Here is a 14,943-nt window from a genome sequence, read left to right as displayed (position 1 = left end):
GGACAGGATGAGCGCTGTAAGTTCTCCCATCATTTTATGAGTATAAAAACCATTCCATCGGTAACAACCAATCGGCAAAAGCGACAATTTTTAACGATAAGAAAGTGTCTTTAAAACCAGTCCAAGTCAAGGGATTAATAAATATATACATAGTTTATTTTGAAACCTCTTTCAAAAGGAAAGACAATATTTACCCAGATAAATACAATGACATATTAACAGAAACTCGGGAAAGCAGACAAAATCTAAAATAAGGTTTAAAACGTTACTATGAAGAAAGGAAAGTTAATGCAAAGATAAGGACATGCGTCGCTCACTCATAGATATATATGCTGCTAGACTTCTACTGCTTGAACATATATGCAACACGCCGTGGTTTCTTGGAAGCAAAATGCTCAATAACGCGCTGATTAAAGTCATGCATCCCAGAAATAACGTCTCTGTGAATGGATAAAACAGCCAAGGAATTTTATCTATCTTGCTTCATTGTGTTTCTGAGATACGTTTTAATACGCTTCAGCGTGCTGAATGTTCGCTCTGCGTCGGCGGAAGAAATAGGCGTCGTCAAAATGATGTCCAGAAATTTTGCAGACGCCGCAAAGGTAGTTACTAGAGTGTTATCTACGAGGAACCCATAGAGGGCGCAAGTTGATGTGATGTTCAAAAAAGTTTGATTGGTGTATATACATCGCAATTCATTTTCCAATTTACCCACGTTTATCATGGGGTAAAATTTGGAGACAGTAGCCAACAAATGGATGGGAAATTGACGTGCAAATTTTTGGGGTTCATCAAAGAGAACGCGGCAAGGTGTTCAGTGCGCAGACGATCGCCTATTTGATTCACCAGAATGTCACAGCATTGCTTTGCAGACAAAATCAAACGCTGTGTTGTTTGCCCGCGGCGTAAAGAAGCACTCCATGTGTCGTCGTATTTTATTGTTTCCCGGATACGAGATACAGCATCGCAGAAGTCTGAAATACACGACTGCACAGACGCTCCATCCATTAGCCTTGACTGCAATGCGCCGTATAATACATCTACGTGATAGAATAGTGTGGAGAAGAAAGCGAGAAAAAATGAAAACTCACCATCTTCTAGCAGACGCTTTAGACCTGCCGCCTCCCTCACAGAGCGTTCGTCCCAAACCGGATAGCTCTGAATGCCATTGAAACACTCAATGAGCTCAGACCTAATTTCGGACACGCCCTGCACCACGCTAGATTGGAAGTTCCAACGTGTTGGTGCACAAGCTGGGAGACGGCGGCTACATATCTGGCGAAGGAGGTCAGAGCGCTTCGGCGAAACGGAAAAAAATGAAGAAAACCCCGAAACATTTGCAAAAAATATACGGACGAGAGGGGTATCAAGACACATATTTTTAATAACGAGGTTAAATTGGTGTGCATAACAATGTAAAAAATGCGCATTAGGAAAATCTTCTTTTATATAAACTTGAACACCATGTTTCGACCCACTCATGACTGCCGCGCCGTCATAAGTTTGAGCTATCAATTTTGACTTCGCGTTGTAAGGCTGTAACACTTCTTTCAGTACAGCCGATATCCCGCAAGCCGTGCGATCAACGATTGGTACAAAGCTGTGAAATCTCTCGGTAGGTTTACCATCTTTCACAAACCGAAAAATCACAGCCATATGTCCTTAGATGTCTCTTTCGAAACAGTTTAAGATGATTTCTCAATACTGTATCTAGGGACGCGGTGTATTCCACCATATCCAAAAATACCCCTCTATTAGAAGAGCCAGCCCATTCATCGTGCCCACGGAGCGACAGCTCGTGACAACCAATGAACTTCAAAACATCTATCAATCGACCGAGAACATGGCGGTTTTTCTCGACGTTTCGGTTGTGCCGACGAATAGAAACCGCGCGTCCTTCATCCAACTGTGCTGCAATATTAACATTTCCGAATGTTCGGTATTTTACTGCATTGTCCAGATGCTCCATAGAAGATTGATGATCCCTGGCACGCTCGGAAAGATGTTTAAGATCTCTAAAACCAAATTTACACCAACGTGAGTCACGGGCGCTAGCAAAAAGTAGGCAATATAAACAAACAAGTGCATTTTTGTCCTCGCTGTAACACAACCATTCGTGTTTTTTTATACCAAGTTTCTGCGCAGAATGTACGCCGACGCTTTCCTCCGTCATGGGATTGTTTCAGTGAACAATTTTTTGGTTGATAAAGCCCAAGACGTTGTACCTCTAATTTTTGTTCCAGCGGCAGCTGCGAAAACGGAGTGCGAAGTAGTGCATCAACCTTATTCATTATGAGGACTAAGGCTAAGAAATGCGAAGCCGGAAAGAAGTGAGGAGCTCAAAAGGAATGTGGAAAATCGAAAGCAAATGGACTAAAGGTCTCTAACTGATTCAAATAGCGAAACAAGCGACAAAAACGAAGGCGAGGAAACTATCAACTCTTCAAGCAACCAACGAACGAGAAGGAATGCGTGAATACGTCAACACGTTGTTGTAAGAAACGTCGGCATTGTGTCGTCATAATTTCGGGGCTAGCCCCGATCGGCCCCGATGATTTAGTAAAAGAAACAGAAAACAAACGAGACAAACGCGGCGAGTGGAAGATAAAAGAGAGAATACGATATACAATAAGCAACCGGGGCAAAATCGGCGTCGCCCCGTCGACGTTCGGCGTAGGGCTTTGCGAGCGAAAAAAGAACCATGTCGGGAGAATATGGCTAGTGTAGACAGTCTGTGCAACCGATATTGAGGTATTTTTCGAATATTTTTTATTATACCGAAAAAACAACCGGGGCATTGCCCCGGTTGGCCCTATTGACGCGCCGCCACTGCTGAAATGAAAGATTACTATTCTAAAATAACATCAAATACGTGCTGATTAAAATCGTATTTTCGCGATATTTTGATTCGTCGTATTATCAAGAATATTTTTTAACAAGATATCGCCATTGCAAAAATCCCAAGGTCGGCGTTAAAATCTCAATGAGTAAAATTTACACTTGCGCAATTCATGACCGAGGCTGTTCATACTAACGGCTATATAAAATCATTACTTATCAAAACAAGAGAGCTATGCTCAAATATATGGACACGTAGCGCCACCCAATGGCAATAATTTTGATGACGTCATAGCGAAAAAAAAAGTAATAGCCTTCTGGAGGAAAATTTTATCTTTAACCACTGAAAATTTCAAAGCAATTGGTCGAGTATTCGAAGAGAAAAGCGACTTTTTAAAAACGTGTTAAAGAACAAGAACAACAACAACATAATATTGAAACGATCGTTATGTCCACTACGTGTCCAATTACCACGTCAACCCGCGGGCAGGAAATGAGAAACAAAGTCAAGTAAACGAAGCTGAACATCGCTGTCATCATAAGGTATTAGAAGCAATGTCGTACTGCCCACAAAAGAACATACTTATATACTGCCGGTACCGGTAGTTTAATTAAGATTCTGCACGCCCGATTAAATCATAATCATGACTGGTTGAGTTATTTTTTTAAGATATAGATCACCGTTTGGAAAACTTTCAGAGATTCTTATATTAGTCAAATAAACTACCATTTATTGTACCCAAATTGAATTTCTGACATTGTAAAGAGATTCGATGTTACTATGTATCCAAAACTAACCTATGTAGTTATGGGATAATTGTTTTTAACAAAAAGGAGCTTCCGAAGTATTCTTACCAAGATGGTGCACAACCTGAACATTGTATGTGTACCAGGTTCAGAATGTGCGTCATCTTGGTACGAATACTTCCGGAGTGCCTTAAAATTCACTTAGGAATTGCTCAACATTATATAATTCATACCCACCTGGGTATCATTATTTATGTCATCGACAATCGGATTAATAGCATCAAATTTGGTGATTTACAATGTCTAAAAATCGTTTTTAATCTGTCACGAGTATGCTAGAACAAAAATTATAGTGTTATCTTCCGTTTTAGGTTTTTTAATATTGTATAATGCCGCTTTTCAATCAAGAAATTTGGATAAAATAGTAATTATCGTTATGTTCGTGGAACAACAACATTTTTAACAGAATGCAATCGCGCACGACTTTTTTATATGGTTGTGATATTATGAATATATAAAATATTTTTCTCTATTTTATTTCATCTGAATTTTCCCTTAACCTAACTTGTTTTCTATTCTCATCCCATCTCAAGTTTCCTAACCCTCCGTCCTTTTTCCTTTAGGCCCCTCGCAGAATTTTTATTATTTGTTTTCTGTCTGTTTTTCTGTCTATTCTTTTTCTTTGTTCCGCTGCCGATTTCCCTTTACTCGCCCGAATATCTTTTGATTGACTGCTTCTGGCTTTATTTCAGTCTCAATTTTTCCTTAGGCCCCTCGCAGAATTTTTATTATTTGTTTTCATCTGACTGTTTTTCTGTCTATTCTTTTTCTTTGTTCCGCTGCCGGTTTCACTTTACTCGCCCGAATATCTTTTGATTGACTGCTTCTAGGTTTATTTCAATTTTTTTTCAATTTTTCCCTAGGCCCCTCGCTGATTTTTTTATTATTTACTTCTTTTCTTCCTTGGACTGTTTTTTCTTGTCCCGCTGCCCATTTCACTTTACAACTTTAGCCTGATCGCTCTTATCTTGCGCACCTGATCGCTGATTATCCTTGGCCCTACCGGGCCAATGTTTACTCTCGCTCGTTATCTTCAGCCTCGCTGATATTTCACTCTCACTTGTCTCCTCGCTGCATTTTTTGCTCCGCCCTGATCGCCTGGCCTACCCGCTGATCTATCTTGGCTCCCTCTTGCCTGCCACTTTCCCCCTCGACCGCCTGTCTTGTCTGCTGGTGCGCCCCCACAACCACGGGCCATGTGGGGTCCGAACCACGGTCCTAATGTCCCAACTCCCAACGCTTCCCCTGAGCTACCGCTACTGGTGAGGACCGTTGGATTAGAATCATACTTAATTAACGACGTCACGCTTGGCAGCCTATGGCGAGGCTAATTACCCTCAAAAAATTTCATTGAACATGCTTTGTTGATTCGAAGCAGGTATTTATACCTCAGTTGAAAGCGTTCATCTGGGACTATCGTGTGCGCTGCTTCAGCTATTGAATGTGTGTTAAATTTGTGTTTCATTTCAGTTCAGTTTTTAATACGATAAATACAAGTCATAAATAAATCTAAATTCCACAGATAAATTATATATTTACATTACGAACCGCAATGAATGAATTTATAATAAAATGGAAGACTGATTGACCATAGCCTTCACATTAATTAGCCGATATTTCATCTGAATCCGGGGAAATATGACGCGTGGCCTTGACGTAGTAGAAAGAATAGAAAGACACACAGCACGCACAATTTATCACATTTCATCTTTAGTGCCTGGGGTAGCATGTTTTACCTGCCGCGGGGCTCTTCAGACAAAATTTACGGTGTTTTTCATTTTTTTTAGTGTGTATGATATCGTTTCAATCTATAAAAGGGCATAACGCCGCGCCAATTTTGATCTGAGATGTTTTATAAAAGTAAACCAGGGATACAACGGCCAGTTAGCATAAGAGGCAGAAAGGATCAAACTAGTATTCCTACGCTGACAGTCAGAAATTTGATTTGCACATTCACTAATTTGAATTATGTTAGCATTTTCCTTGAAAAAGGTTTAGCTTTTGAATTAGGTAAAGTAATTTCAACTACCCACGAACCTTAATCGTCAGGTAACAGGCAATGTGTTGTTTTGTTCGTTTTATTTTTAAAATTCATTGTGGACTCCGTGAATATTAATTAACCCATTCAATGACCTTGTAAAACCAAAAGTTTTAGAATCCCTGTCCTATATGACAAAATCCCTCAAACGAAAATATCAGCGCCGACAAATAAAACGCATTCATATTATTCAAGGATTTAGCATTTAAAAGTCTATAATAGGCCTACGAATTGAGCATGTTAAATTAAATTTTCCTAACAATACTAAAATGAGTAATGTCAAAATACAAACCTTGTCAACACTGCTTCCGCACAAGCGGAGAAAAATTTTATTAGTGGAAATGATTCAGATATATCAACTATTCATACGAGAATCTGAGTTGTTGGTAATAAATGCGTTTAAGTGTAACTGATTGTGGAAAATAATTTACATCATAAAACTCGGTATAAGCATATAACAAGAAATTTTACAATTCCCAAACACCAGCAGCAATTACTATCGATTAAAAGGAGGGAGCATTTAATACTGAAAACTATTGTAGTATATATGTCGCACATCATACAATTTGAGTTGTTGGGAACAAAATTTTGCATTAAAATCCATTACTGAAAATGTTCTATATATATATTCAAAATCGACATACCCAAAAATTTGAAGTATCACAATTTTCAAACTATGACAACATATTAATACGTTTAGGAGAAGCGAGATTTTATTTATTGATATATATTTTAATATATGCACTCTTCATCACAATCTGAATTGTATGGAACCAAATCTTGCAAATATGTATTATCCGTTATTGAATAAGTCATATTTCGTCAAATTCGACGGCGCTCCAAAAGTGTGTGTACCAATATGGAGGTAACTATATTTGTTTGTCTACTTTACATCAAGTTGTGTAAAGGGACGGAGGCATATGGGCAGGGTGTATATTTGCTTGGCTAACACATACAGTCACTCAACTTGTAATTGAACTGAAATAAGAAAAATCGGAATAAAATTATGGCCTATCAAAAGTGTGTGTACCGATATGGAGGTAACTAATTTTGTTTGCCTACTTTACATCAAGTCGTGTAAAAGAAAGGAAGCATATGGGCAGGTGGTATATTCGCTTGGCTAACACAGACAGTCAACGAACTTGTAATTGAACTGAAATAAGGAAAATCGGAATAAAATTATGGTCCCACCCTAACCTTGTACACACAATACGGGGGTACCAATTTTACATAGGCGGCAAACATGAAATTTCACTATTTTCAAACTACAACAACATGTCTTTTCGAAAATACAATAGTATATATGTGTTACATCATACAGTTACTCAGTTAGGATTGTTTGAGACAAAAATTTGCATTGATGTGCAATCCGTAACTGGATACGCCCAACTTGGTCAAAATCGACATAGGCAAAAGAACGTGAAATTAGGCAATTCTCAAACCACAACATCATGACATTAGGAGAGCCAAAATTTTAATCTTCAAAATTATTTATTCATTAGATAATTTTATTTAATGTAATTAATTTATTTTACAATCTGCATCGCACAATTTGAGTTGGTACGTAAAAATGTTTGTATTTATGTGTAATCCGTTACCGAAAATTCCATTTGGTTGAAATTAAAATATGAGAAAAACATGAAAAATCATTGCTTTCACATTTTCTTTGCGTGAATCTGATCTGACTGACCGTCTTATCTCTGGTTCACAGTCTCTAAATATATAAAACACCCATAAGAAAAAGTTGAAATTGGTGTGCCAATGCTCGTTTAAAGATGCTACCGCAGGCACTAAATATTGCACGCTGTAATTTGCGCGTGTGATGTATCTTTCTATTCATTCTGAAACTACGCCAATACTGAGCAAATCAATGTCAAGTAGGTCTTCTACAGAAATTTCTGTGATTCCCCCTTTCCCTTGGTGCCAGGAGCACGTCCTATTTTGCTTAATGACTAATTATTTCAGCACTGTTCAATATAGCTGACTAATACGGACAGTTCAACTTTGAAAGGAAGACGTAATTTAATGATAACCCGACTCGATCTGTCATTTTGATATAAATTAAATGCTTTCAAATTTGAACAAAGACAACAAAGTAGTTTTTCTATAAAAAACACATTTATTTCTTTTCACAAAAAACACATATTACAAAATAATTACACAGTAGTTAACATTGCATATTCCAACAATCACGAAACTATTTTGTATATAAAATAGTTTTCCTATAAAACTTTTCTAAATATTCTACAGAGCTTCCAAGTGGACCCAAGTGGTGTCGGTTTACCCACTCGTTAGGACTTGTTGATGGGGTCCTATCGCGCTCCAGAAAACTCTGATAAACGCCCTATGCCCATTTCTTAGTGCCGAACGAATACTACTATTAATTTTAGGGAATTTGGTAAGGAGGAATCACGCAGTAAGAGCAGTATGGATAATTGAAGAGTTTGATTGCCAACAAAAAGTGATTGCCAAACGAATGTTCCTATTTTAGGAAATTTGGAATTTAGAACCGCAACATTAGGGCTACCAACATGGAGAGTCAAAAAGGTTAACAACCAACAAATAGTGGTTTGTCAAACACATCCTACAAATTTGGTCTATTTGAATTTGTACACGCAAAAAGACTACTCTGGGAGATATAACACATTGATAAGGGAGATTTGACACGGTGAAATATAAACTCTGTGCACAGGATTCCGCAAAAAATAGGTTATCAAATAAGAATCAAAACAAATTTTGGTCATGGAAATACAAAAGCGTAACGTGAAGCATAATTTCTATAATGAAAATACTAGTCACTGTCCGTGGTGATTCATCATTCATCATGAATATGGCAAATGGGATAGCCAAATGGAGACAGCATATTATAGAAAAATGTTTATTTTTAGTGCCAAACAATTGTTTCATTTTAGGCAATTTTGTATATAGGAACACAGCATTAATTCTATCATCATGACGAGTTAAAAAGATTCTTGTGGCTTGTTAAACACACCCAAAAATTTAGCTATATTCGAATTTGTACACAAAAAAGATTACTCATCAGGGAGGGAAAACGTAATATTTCACAATCAGTAAGAAAAACTACGTGCATATAGATTCGTTAGAAAATCAGTTATCAAATAAAATGGGAATGAACTCTATGGAATGGTCATGGGAAGCGCGCTTTTGAGTTTTTTTACTGACAATATCTCTTATTTAGACATTACGGGAAATTTGGTAACAGAATGAGTCTTTGAAAATGATTACCGCCACCAAACAGCGGCTTGTCAAACAATGAGGCTCGTAAGGTTTACTACTACTTAATTAGTAAAACGCTTTGTTCGTCATACAATTTCTGATTGTAGAAAGGTAGCACCGTCATTCAACTGTAATTTATATATTGAAGAATTTGCAGAAATCTAAATAAATTATTTCAAATATAGCGGATTCTGTCATTCTGCCAATGGTTTTATTTTAGTATAGGCCAAACAAATATTGCCTGATTATGATGTCGATGCTGTGTTCTCCCTCCCTGGGCCCAACCTCATCCCAGAACCACCTTCCCCCCTCCCAACCCCCGTGTATGTAAGTGTAATATATTTTATTTTTTTGAATGAGCGTCATCGACAAAAGATACAAACCATGCCGGCCTGGTTTGTCTTCTGAAGATGATTTAGGACAGTACTTGTATAATTAAGCTATATGACAAATGTGATGATTGACGCTGTCTCCTTCATGCCAGAATATTATAATATTACGGAAATAGATGTTTTCTTTTAACTAGAATGGAGAGATGGGGGAAAATTAAAATAAAATAAAATCAACAATACTTTTATGAACAAAATTTGGTGATATGAAAACAAATAACAATCAGATATGCGTCTTATTCATTCATTGGCATTTATTAAAAATTACATAAGAATTTACATAATACATTGTTAATAAGTCATTTCAGATTATTTTAATATTACAGAGATATTTGTTTATAAATGGAATGGAGGAATGCAGAAATCAAAATGCAGTCGAAATAAAAAAAATGTGGTGGATATAATGAAAACAAATATCAATGATCATTTATGCGGTTTCCTATTGTTCGCATCCATCAAAAATTACTAAATTATAAATTGTTAATATACGTGATTTGTAGAAGCGTTTGAATACAAATCATGTTACATTCAGTCTTTTTTATATTAAAGCCTTGGGTCTCACAAGATCGCTGCAATGCGTTTGTCTGTGAAAACATCTTAGTTATCATTATAGTTGCATGCTTAGATTTGATAAACTGGTGTGGCAAGTCCAAGTTTAATGATTGAGAAAACCTGTAAATATAAAACAAAAAATTCATGAAGCAGGTGGTATGGCATCTTTTGCTTTCATATTATAGAATAATATAGACATACGATAAACAAATATTTGATGCCCTCAGAGCTAAACCGGAGATGATGCTGTCTACCCGAATTCATAAGATACTAATCTGCCTAGCAGCCTACATCGGGTTCAGTTTACAACATGTAGGGGCGAACTGAAATTATTAACAGGATACAGCGCATGATTTAAATTGTTACATTGATTCATAATTGTTGCATTCTGACAATGCCACAACTTCCCGATCTAAGTGAAAACTATATAGCCAATAGCGATAATGAAATGATGATTAAGTAAAAACATCTATTTCATTAAATCCATTGCATAACTTTGACTTTAAATTTAAATATGTTTATAGGCTACATATTAAAGCTTGATCATTCAAATATCAACAACTGTTTGAATGAGATAATTCACGCATAATACACGACTAAGAGTGTTTAAACATGATATATCAATTAATATTTCCTAAGATTTGGAAATTCAAAAAAATTTTCTTACATAATTGCTTTGTTGGTCAGACTCGATAGGCTTCCATCTCACTCAGTGATCAGAGAATTGACAATGTTGTATAAATTTTAATGCAACGATAAATTGTCTTGTCAATTTCCATGCACTGGTTAAGAAAGCTGAAAATAAATATATGCGTAGTGTAGGCTAGATATATCTCATATAATAGTTTTCAAATTGGTGGAAGCCAGCAAAGATGCCTAACTCAATTTTACAAGTATTAAAATTTTCAGTCATTGATAATATTTGTTGCCTGACCATGTACGTGCCAAAAAAAAAAATTTCTGTTCATACTTTTTCTCATTATTGGCGAGTTTTTTTTTTCAAATAAAAAATGCAATCAGTTTTCCGAATTTTACTGAAAAAAATTATTTAACTGAAATTAATTGTTAGGGTATTTTTTTAAACCTATTCGTCCGCATAAACCTATATCTGAAAAGCTAAGACAACATTATCAAAACTAAACCTAATTAAATCTATATAAAAATCTTACTTGGTATATTTGTCATCGGTCTCCCTCCATTTCTTCATCCTCATAGTTCTATATCTGAAAAGCTAAGATAATATCAATAAAATTGGGCCTAGTTAAATCTATATAAAAAATTTACTCGATATATTTGTCCTTTGGTCCTCCTTCTGTTCTTCATTTTCATGGTCCTATATCTGAAAAACTATGAAAACATTAACAAAACTAAGCCTAATTAAATCTATATAAAAAATTAACTTGATATATTTGTCCTTGGTTATTCCTTCTGTTCTTCATCTTCATATAGCCTACCTATATTTGTAAAGCTAAGATATCATTAATGAAACTAAGCCTAATTAAATCTATATAAAAAATTAACTTGATATATTTGTCCTTGGTTATTCCTTCTGTTCTTCATCTTCATATAGCCTACCTATATTTGTAAAGCTAAGATATCATTAATGAAACTAAAATCTATATAAAAAATTTACTTGGTATGTTTCTCCTTGGTTCTTCCTTCTGTTATTCATCTTCATAGTCCTAAATCTGAAAAGCTAAAATAACAATAATTAAACTGAGCCTAATTAAATCTATATAACAATTTACTGGGTATATTTGTCTTTGGTTCTTCCTTCCGTTCTTCATCTTCATAGTCCTAAATCTGGAAAGCTAAGATAACATTAATAAAACAATGCCTATTTAAATATATATCAAAAATTTACCTGGTATATTTGTCTTTGATTCTTCATTCTGTTCTTCATCTTCATAGTCCTATGTCTGAAAAGCTTAGATAACATGAATAAAACAAAGCCTATTTAAAAATTATATAAAAAATTTACTTGGTATATTTGTCCTTGGTCTTCGCTATGTTCTTCTGTTCCTCATCTTCATATTCCTATATCTGTAAAGCTAAGATATCATTAATGAAACTAAGCCTAATTAAATCTATATAAAAAATTTACTTGGTATACCTGACCTTGGTCTTCATTCTGTTCTTCATCTTCATAGTCAATTATTTGGTAAGCTAAGATAACATTAATAAAACTATGCCTAATTGAACATATATGAAAAATTTACCTGGTATATTTGTCCTTGGTCTTCCCTATGTTCTTCTGTTCTTCATCTTCATATTCATATATCTGTAAATCTAAGATATCATTATTGAAACAAAGCCTAATTAAATCTATATAAAAAATTTACTTGGTATATTTGTCCTTGGTTCTTCCTTCTGTTCTTAATCTTCATAGTCCTATATATGAAAAACTAAGATAACATTAATAAAATTAAGCCTACATAAATCTATATAAAAAATTTACTTGGTATATTTGTCCTTGGTTCTTCCTTCTGTTCTTAATCTTCATAGTCCTATATATGAAAAACTAAGATAACATTAATAAAATTAAGTCTACATAAATCTATATAAAAAATTTCCTTGGTATATTTGTCATCGGTCTCCCTCCATTTCTTCATCCCCATAGTTCTATATCTGAAAAGCTAAGATAATATTAATAAAAATGGGTCTAATTAAATCTATATAAAAAATTTACTTGATCTTGGTCTTTATTCTGTTCTTCATCTTCATATTCCTTTATCTGAAAAGCTAAGATAACATTTATAAAACTATGCCTAATTAAACAAATATAAGAAATTTACTTGGTATATTTGTCCTTGGTCTTCCCTATGTTCATCATCTTCATATAGCTATATCTGTAAAGCTAAGATATCATTATTGAAACTAAGCCTAATTATATCTATATAAAAAATTTACTTGGTATGTTTGTCCTTGGTTCTACCTTCCGTTCTTTATCTTCATAGTCTTAAATCTGGAAATCTAAGATAACATTAAAAAAAATAGGCCTTTTAAATATATATAAAAAATTTACCTGGTATATTTGTTGATTCTTCATTCTGTTCTTCATCTTCATAGTCCTATGACTGAAAAGCTAAGATAACATAAATAAAACTAAAGCCTATTTAAAAATATATAAAAGATTTACTTGGTATATTTGTCCTTGGTATTCCCTGTGTTCTTTTGTTCTTCATCTTCACATTTCTATATCTGTAAACCTAAGATATCATTAATTAAACTAAGTATAATTAAATCTATATAAAAATTTACTTGGTATATTTGTCTTTTGTCTTTATTCTGTTCTTCATCATCATAGTCCTATATATGAGAAGCTAAGATAACATTAATAAACTATGGCTAATTAATCAAATATAAAAAATTAACTTGGTATATTTGTCCTTGGTCTTCCCTATGTTCTTCATCTTCATATAGCTATATCTGTGAGGCTAAGATATCATTATTGAAACTGTGCCTAATTAAATCTATATAAAAAATTTACTTGGTTTATTTGTCCTTGGTCTTCCTTCTGTTCTCTGTTCTTCATTTCTTCATCCGCATATACCTCTATCTGAAAAGCTAAGAAAACATTATTAAAACCAAACCTAATTAATTTTACTTGGTGTATTTGTCATCGGCCTCCCTTCATTTTTTCATCCTCATAGTCCTATATCTGAAAAGCTAAGATAACATTAACAAAACTAAGCCTAACTAAATCTATATAAAAAATTTACTTGATATAATTGTACTTGGGTCTTCCACCTGTTCTTCATCTTCATAGTCGTAAATCTTAAAATCTGAGAAAACAATAATAAAACTAAGTTAATATAAAAATCTATATAAAAAATTCAGTTGGTATATTTGTCCTTGGTTCTTTCTTCCGTTCTTAATCTTCGTAGTCCTGTATCTGAAAATCTAAGATAACATTAATTAAACTGAGTCTAATTAAAGCTATATAAAAAATTTACTTGGTAAATTTGTCCTTGGTCTTCATTCTGTTCTTCATCTTCTTAGTCTTTTATCGGAAAAGCTAAGACAACATTAATAAAACTATGCCTAATTAAACAAATATAAGAAATTTACTTGGTATATTTGTCCTTGGTCTTCCCTATGTTCTTCATCTTCATATAGCTATATCTGTAAAGCTAAGATATCATTATTGAAACTAAGCCTTATTATATCTATATAAAAAATTTACTTGGTATGTTTTTCCTTGGTTCTTCCTTCCGTTCTTCATCTTCACAGCCCTATGTCTGAAAAGCTAAGATAACATTCTAATAATAATTCTAATTAGATCAATATTAAAATTTACTTGGTATGTTTGTCCTTGGTTCTTCCTTCTGTTCTTCATCCTCATAGTCCTAAATCTGAAAAGCTAAGATGACATTAATTAAACTGAGCCTAATTAAATCTATTTAATAATTTACCTGGTATATTTGTCTTTGATTCTCCATTCTGTTCTTCATCTTCTAGTCATATGTCCTAAATGCTAAGTTAACATAAATAAAACTAAACCTATTTAAAAATTATATAAAAAATTTACTTGGTATGTTTGTCCTTGGTTCTTCCTTCTGTTCTTCATCTTCATAGTCATAAATCTGAAAAGCTAAGATATCATTAATTAAACTGAGCCTAATTAAATCTACCTAAAAATTGACTTGCTATATTTGTTCTTGGTCTTCATTCTGTTCTTCATCTTCATATAGCTATATCTGTAAAGCTAAGATATGATTATTGAAACTAAGTCTAATTATATCTATATAAAAAATTTACTTGGTATGTTTGTCCTTGGTTCTACCTTCTGTTCTTCATCTTCATAGTCCTAAATCTGAAAAGCTAAGATAACAATAATTAAACTGAGCCTAAGTGAATCTACCTAAAAATTGACTTGGTATAATTGTCTTTGGTTCTTCCTTCCGTTCTTTATCTTCATAGTCCTAAATCTGGAAATCTAAGATAACATTATTAAAAATAAGCCTTTTTAATATATATAAAAAATTTACCTGGTATATTTGTTGATTCTTCATTCTGTTCTTCATCTTCATAGTCCTATGTCTGAAAAGCTAAGATAACATAAATAAAACTTGAGCCTAT

The sequence above is a fragment of the Styela clava genome, chromosome 10, assembly GCF_964204865.1.
Source record: "Styela clava chromosome 10, kaStyClav1.hap1.2, whole genome shotgun sequence".
NCBI classification, from domain to species: Eukaryota; Metazoa; Chordata; class Ascidiacea; order Stolidobranchia; family Styelidae; genus Styela; species Styela clava.
The sequence above is the reverse complement of the archived record's forward strand: the minus strand, read 5'-3'. Positions refer to the sequence as shown.